Source organism: Sparus aurata, chromosome 3, assembly GCF_900880675.1.
Source record: "Sparus aurata chromosome 3, fSpaAur1.1, whole genome shotgun sequence".
NCBI lineage: Eukaryota > Metazoa > Chordata > Actinopteri > Spariformes > Sparidae > Sparus > Sparus aurata.
Genome location: NC_044189.1, coordinates 24,399,333 through 24,407,183, shown reverse-complemented (window position 1 = coordinate 24,407,183; position 7,851 = coordinate 24,399,333).

Sequence of the window (7,851 nt, the reverse complement as noted above, 5' to 3'; positions counted from 1 at the left end):
TTTCATGGTGTGTTCGCTTTTATACTTAAAGCCTGATTACATTTTTTGCAATCAGAAAAGATAACAGGATGTATTTCTGATGTTTATCTGTGAATACCTTGTCCATTTCCTGCAGCTGCAAAGCAAGTTGCACATCATCAGCTGTAAGCATATAGGTGACAAAAGAAAAGACATCCTGTCTTGTACTAGTGCATAACAGTATGATGCATATCAGCATCAAAAGCGCAAGGAACACACCAGACAGGTCAGCAATGAAGTTGTGGAGAAGTTTAAAGCATGGCTAGGATATGAAAATATAACCCAAGCTTTGAACGTCTCAGAGAGCACTGTTCAATCCATCACCGGAAAATGGAAAGAGTATGGCACAACTGCAAACCTACCAAGACATGGCCGTCCAACTGAACTGACAGGCCGGGCAAGGAGAGCATTGATCAGATAAGCAGCCAAGAGACCCATGATAACTCTGGAGGAGCTGCAGAGATCCACAGCTCAGGTGGGAGAATCTGTCCACAGGACAACTATTAGTCATGCACTCCACAAATCGGGCCTTTATGGAAGAGTGGCAATGTGATGGCCACAGTAGCAACCCCACACTGAGTAACACACTAAGGGCCTGATTTACTAAGATCCCAGACAAGGGGCGCTAAATTGCTTGTGCGCGCTAACAGATTGCACGCGCTGTTGGTTTGAGTGTTGTGGGTGATCAACTAAGATTGCTCACGCAATGATTAACAGGTACAAACGTGTTGGAAACCGCCCTATTTCGATGAGGTTTTTGCATGTGATACTAGTATTCACCATGGAGAACGTGGGAGAGAATGGGCGCAAACGAAAGATGAAATTTGAAGCCATTGAATTGGAGGTGTTAGTGGAGGAGGCAAACAAACATATTCACGAGTTACAACAAAGAAACATTAACATATCCAGGAGAAATGCGATATGGGAGGATATCTGTGACAAAGTCAATGCTGTCAGCAAAACAAGAAGAACGGCCGATGAAATTAAGAGGAGCTGGCAAGATGTAAAAAGAAGAGCAAAGGAAAAAATGGCTTACAATAAACCCTTGACAAATATAACAGGTGGTGGACCGGCAGAGGACATCCCCTGTCTTCAATTGAGCAGCAGGTGCTGCTGACTTTCTCCGATGAACAGATTTGGGGAATTCAAGGATTTGACACCCTTGAACCCGAAACTGCAGAGCAAGGTATGCCCATAATAGCACAAACATGCATTTCTTTTATTGGATACATCTAATTTATTCAGATATGTGCCAAAAAAAGAGAGTTAACGTTTAGCTGAATATGCACTGAAAATGCATAATTTCATAATTTAGGCTACAAAAGTATTTTTGGTTCTGCATTTCTCAGAGGATTTTATTTTCCAACAGTGACGCAGAAGTGTGTGCATTTCATTTTACAGCATCACAAGATGTTTTTCCATATGATGAAACAAAAGTTGTTGTACACGTAAAATGTGGTTTTAGTCATTTATGTTTTTAGTTGGATACATTTACTTTGTGCAAACACTTGACATAAGAAGCATTTTTTAATGTTATTCTTACAATGTGATCTTTACAAATAACATAATAATCATCATTTTTTGTTGTTTTTTGAAAGAAGCATCATCAGAAGTTCGTCAGTCCCCACTGCAAGTCTCTATATCACAGTCATGGTTAACCTCTACAGTCACAAACTTTTACATCAGTCTGCATTCTTTTGTAGCGAATTTCTTATTCAGATGTTCAAAAACGTCCATGGTTTGAAAGAAAACAAATCTACCTCCATTTCTTTGTTTGATTATTTGTTTGCAAAAGTTAAAAATGAAGCAATGCCTTCTGGGAATTTAAAGACTGAATCAAGTGGACTGCGTCTGCGCGGTTATTGGAAGTTGGAGATTGAAAATTGGAACATTTTTATAATGGAACAGCTGGCTCTGATAATTTCGTTTTTTTTATGCATTGGGGTCGCGCATTGATATGTCCATGTTTTGGTGCAGTTGTTTATAGCGTCACTGAGGCTCAAAAGTGTGTGTTCTTTCCATATGTCAAAAGTTCTATCTGCCAGTTGCACAATATTTAGGTTTATATTCCATTTAATATTTGATAACTAATTATAATTGGGCATTGATAAAGTTGTCCAACATCAGGGAGGTGGAAGTGGGCTTTAAATGTTAAATGCCAATTACACTGTAGCTTCAAATTTAAATAGAAAATATGTTAGTAGACTGACAACAATAATTTGTTGGCCACAGAATTTGTTTTCTTCGTCAATCCAGAAAAAGAATTCCCGTTAGAGCTTTGCCGATGGAACCACGGCGAATCTGCAATACTTACGTCTGGGTTGGCATCATAGACTGGTAGGCATACAAAAAACCGTCATCCCTATGGCACTCAAAACAGTAGCAGTTGGTGACCCATCAACATTTCTTACTGCCCCCCCAATCAAGGCAGTCTAGAACCGGGCCTGGTGTTCAAACCGTTTTAGTCCAAATGAGTCACAGCAAGCACACACACACACACAAACAAACACATCCTCACTATATTAGTGCCAAACAGACAAATGCACTTGGAATCTGAAAAGTCTTGCCAGTGTTATGACCAGTGTCCTCCTCAACAGATACATCTGTTTCTGTGGAATCTGTTCTCTCAGTGTGATGAAGGGATTGTCCCTGATCATAAACTGTCTGTGATGAAAAATAGACTCAATGTGGAATTGCATCTGGAATTTACAGGGGGGCACAGTGCATGTTTACTGGGGCACATGCCCCGGTAAAAAGTGTCTGGCAACGCCCCTGGTTTCATCCATAGTGAAGAAGATGTCTTGGACTTCAGCTCCTGCTAAATGTAGCAACAAAGGCCTTTTCCGTGCATCGTCGCGGATTCCCGACGCAACTAAATAGAGTTTAAAACTATTTAGCCATTTTTGCCAGCTGACGCCGACATTAGCTGAATCGCTCAACACATCAAAGGGAGTTACCGTCGGTAGCGCCATGCTCACAGTCCGTTCACTTTTCTTCTTCCTCCTCGTCAGATTCAACTTTAGTTTCAACTGGTTCTGCTTTCTCCGCGTACCATTTTGGATCCTCGTCGCCATTTGTAATGTTTCTCAACTTCTTATAAACATTAGTACTCATACTCCATACTCAGTCATCTCCATGCTCTTTATTTAATTCTCTCCCGTTCCCGGTACAAGTCACGTACTCTGACGTCATTACGCATACACAACGTGAGTTGCCAGACACTACAACAATAATAATAATAATAATAATAATAATAATAATAATAATAATAATAATGATGACAATACACTGTTGCTGCCAATAGAGCGAGGGAGGGCTGCTGGCAGAAAATTGCTGACCGTGTAAATGCGTAAGTTAACAATGATTATACCATGGTCTGGGGGAATACTGGATTCTGATTGGCTGCGGGGTGTCCATTAACCCCTGATATATGGACACCTACTAAGTAGTTCCAGTCAAATTGACTGTTCACCGCTGTAAATTAATGCGCTAGCTGGCTTATCAAATCTGAATATTATATTTCCAGCACTGAGTTCAGTCCGTCAGTCCTTCAGTGTCTTATCCTCTGAACACCACAGGGTGGCGACTGTAACACACAAGCTGCAGAAAGTACACTTCCCCTCTCAACTTACTGATACGCGAATAATCTCACATCCCGTTCGCTGTTCAACTCTCTGCTTCAGGCTGCGGCTACAGTAACGTTACACACGGCCGGTCATTTGTTCGTGAAAATCTTGCTATTGATTTGGGGACAATGACATGACTGGTTAGCGAGCTAATCGTGTTAGCTAGCATACTGTCAAATTATATTTACTGTTTGTCAACCGTGCGCAATGTTATTGACTTTGAATCTTGCTAGCATAGCGTTAGCTTTCTGGCTCATCGCTGAGCGGGCCAGAATATCTCCCGTTGCCAAGTCGTGTCTATGGTCCGTCCTATTTACTGGAGGAGTGAACAACGTCTCCGTTGCATAAGAACCTTACGGGAGAGTAATGATTGTTCCAGGTATTAGTCAAACCCTCAGGCGTTACCAGGGAAACGAAGTCATGGCTTGTGAAAAACTTCATATTTTGATTGTAAAACGCATGAAAATGTAAATTAATTGTCCGAATGTCTTTTCTTTGGCAAGTGACCATGGTTTAAGCGGGATAATGCCCTTCGAGGTGTCCATAAACAGGAGTTAATGGACTTCGCGGAGGCAACCGTCCGACGCGCACTCAGGCCTCCGCGTCGTCCATTAACTCCTGTTTATGGACACTCGTCGGGCATTATCCCTTACTTAATATTATGATCAATAATATATTAAGCCCTTAGTGTTTTAAATTCTGAAAGCTCAACGTTGTGCAACTTTTACATATTAATCCTCATTCATTTAAAAAATAAATAAACTGAAGCAACAACTATCTTTTTTCATTTTTGAATGATGTCTATGTTGTTTTCACATTTTACTGATCTCAGTTATAGAATGCACGTGTGTTTTATATAAATGTTCAGTGTTTTTTTTTGTATCACTGTGTCGGGATGAACAAGCAAATGTAGCTACTGTCCCTGTACAATGACAATAAAGACCTTTCTGACAGTGAAAATAGCTCAAGCCTGTGAGATTTGTGTTTGGGCGTACACTGCCCTACAACGGGTGAAACATTGATCAGTTCATTAGTTTATTCATGGCCACATCAAAGAAATAATTAACTTTACTCATTATCTGTGACAAATAAATACTAGGTTGGCCTAATTAATTTTTCATATGGCATTTTATTAAGATGGGGAAACAGCAGTCGAACATGGCAGCAAGTTAGACCCAAATACAAAAACATCATTCAAAGTGGTATGTAGCCAAGCTGCCCCATCATTTTGTCAGTGTGTGTGCTCAGATTTTCTGCATCACCAACTGTCAAGCTACACAAACAGTTTGCCTGACAGTGAGCGCACAGCTTCTTCGAGTGGCATTCCTGACACTCGGCTCAATAAGTGAGCAAATGTACCGTATTCCCTCGGCTGAAAATCTATATCGCTCATAGAGAATTTCATCCAGAAATGCCAGCGGATCAGCGCGATCTCGAAGAAGCCGCTCATGTCGTAGTGCTGCCGGCCTCTTGCTCCCAGGTCCACCGGGTTCTTAATGAATGGTGACGCCATCTCAGAATGAGTTACACAGTGAAACAGCGGCGCTTTTATAGCTGATTTTAAGCTGAAACTCTGAACATAACCTGGTCGGGACCAGGTTATGAGCTAAGCATTAGTTACCATGGTGATCTAGTCGGGTTAAAAGAGAGCCACCTTTGTAGTACAGGGAAGCCTGGCTTTAGACTCAACATACCTCGCTAACCCACTAAACTGGCTTCGCAGTACACCCCTCTGGCTACCACCTGGAGGGAGGAAGAAGGCTAGCGAGGAGCCTGAGATAAACATGCGGGGATGAGCAATCAGCACGCATGTTCACGCAACCAGAGAATGATCAGGGCGATGGAGAAATAATAATATGTCCCCTGTGTCCGCCCCCGCCCCCCCAAAAAAAAAGATTTGTGTTACTAAGATATCTTTTAAAATGATTTTCTGCAAGATAATGGTTGAGTTGATGAGAGCAATTTTATTTTTTTCATACAAAATTGCCAAAAATAAGAGAAGTGTGAATGTTGAATGAAGCCAGGTTCAAAATTCTTGTTCAGTTTTGTTGATATAGAGTCAAAGGTTTTTGCAGATGGGGATTTTGAATATCTATAAATCAGAAAACATGGTTGGTGGCACCAGCCCGACCATCAAACCCAAGTTAGTTATTTGCAGCATCCAGTCAAATCCACCAAACCATCATCACACACTTCAGTCAAACGCTGAATCACAGCACAGCCATACAGATCAACAGACTAAGTACTGCCATTTTACTCACAAATCATAAGACAATGAAACAGTGAAACACACACACACACACACACACACAGCAGGCAACCCCCAAATCCCAAGTGTAACAGAGACTTAAAATTTTATATTTTCTTCCTTAATTTCTTCAAAAGTAACAACTATAATCACAGAATTTAGAAATTTAAGATATCTTAAAGACAATTTTTAGTTTGCTACATAACAGGCACCAAAAACAGTGTGAGAGATACTTCACTCTGAAATAACATCAGTCTGACGCAGTGGCGGTTCTAGACCAGTTTTAATAGGGGGGCCAGGTTGGGGCCGGCTTTTTTGTTAGGGGGCACATACAACCTGGAAAAAAGGATAAATCCCTCATTCAGACAATACAGTGTTTACAGTTTCAACAATTTTGATTGGGTAGTAAACTGCTGAGACATTTTATTTCTGCCTTTCCCTTCAGAACAAAAGCATTGCAAGAAATTTGTCATTGTATTATTGATGCAGACTCAGCCACAGGGGGTTCCAGACTCAAAGTTACGGGGGCACTGGCCCAGCGCTCTTCTTATTGTGTTCGTTAATTTTCTAACGGATTTCTAGTGCGGAGATTCTCTTGTGCGTGCTACATTGTTTTTTCCCCTCGTGCCTCTCTGTTCTCACCTGAGATCCCTCCACGACGCCAACGAACAAACCCAGCCCATCAACTCCTCCAACAAGAACTCTGTCCCAAAATAAATACCTTCCACCCAAGGGTGTAGAATTGGGTAGGGACGCTAGGGACACGTCCCTACCAATATTCAGCCGGTACTGTGTAGTCACTATCAATACAACCACTGTCCATATTGTTTAGTCAACGATTATGGCACACAAAGGGTTAAATGTCGGTCTCTGCTAGAAGTCCCGCCTCTAACCTAAATATCGCTCCCTGATGGGCTGCCGGTTTCTTGCTGTCCCCGCTGTCACACCTTGATGTCAAAGAAAAGAAAATTGTATGTAAGAGACTTCTTTAGGAGTCAAAGTCAGTGTTTTCCCTACCATTGCACAGGCCTAGCAGGCCGCCAGGCCAAAAAAAAAATCAATATGTCAAAAATAAGCCACCTATCAATTCATTTATACATCAATAATCATTTATTATTATTTACTATTATGTGGATAAACAATGCCCCCCTGCTGGCCTGAATGCTTTGTAGGTATCTTGTCTGAATGGGTGGTCCAGCGAATGACGGCATAATTCAACTCAGAAACTCCAAAAGACATATATTTACAGATTTATATTTCACACAGACTTTAGATATGACATGTATTTACAGATTTATTATTTCAACCAATCAACTCAGAAACTCCAAAAGACATATATTTACTAGGGCTGTCAAAGTTAACGCGTTAATAACGCGTTAACGCAACATCCTCTTAACGCCGTAAATTTTTTTAACGCGCGATTAACGCTCGGTATAAAAAAACAAAAAACAAAACGCACATTGAAAGATTTACAGCCGTCAGTGGCACCTGTAGTCTTGATCCAGAGGGTGGCAGAAAGGGAATCAGAAGAAGAAGCAGCAGGGTTGGCGGTTCGGGAAAAACACGGTGGACTGAAAAGTGAGGAAATTGAGAAAGGACTTACCGTAAAATACCAAATAATAGCCGGGGGGTTTAGTTGTTTCAATCACTTAATAGACCAAAAGGCAATTTGGGACAGGCGTTTAATTCCTTCCTCACAATAATCCTGGATGAAAACATTACAAACTTCTCCAGCTTCTCGGTGAATTCTCTGGCATCCTCCTGTAAGTAAAGTTGTTGCGGCGGAGGAAACGATTCAGCCAACCAGCACTCGCTGCCAACTCCTCATCTCTGCTGTCACTCACGGTGGCGGACATTTGTTTCTCCATCACCCTGATCATTTTGTGGGACACTCTCTCATGGCGTGCCCGTTTGCTGATAACTCATCCCCGCATGTTTATCTCAGGCTCCTCGCTAGCC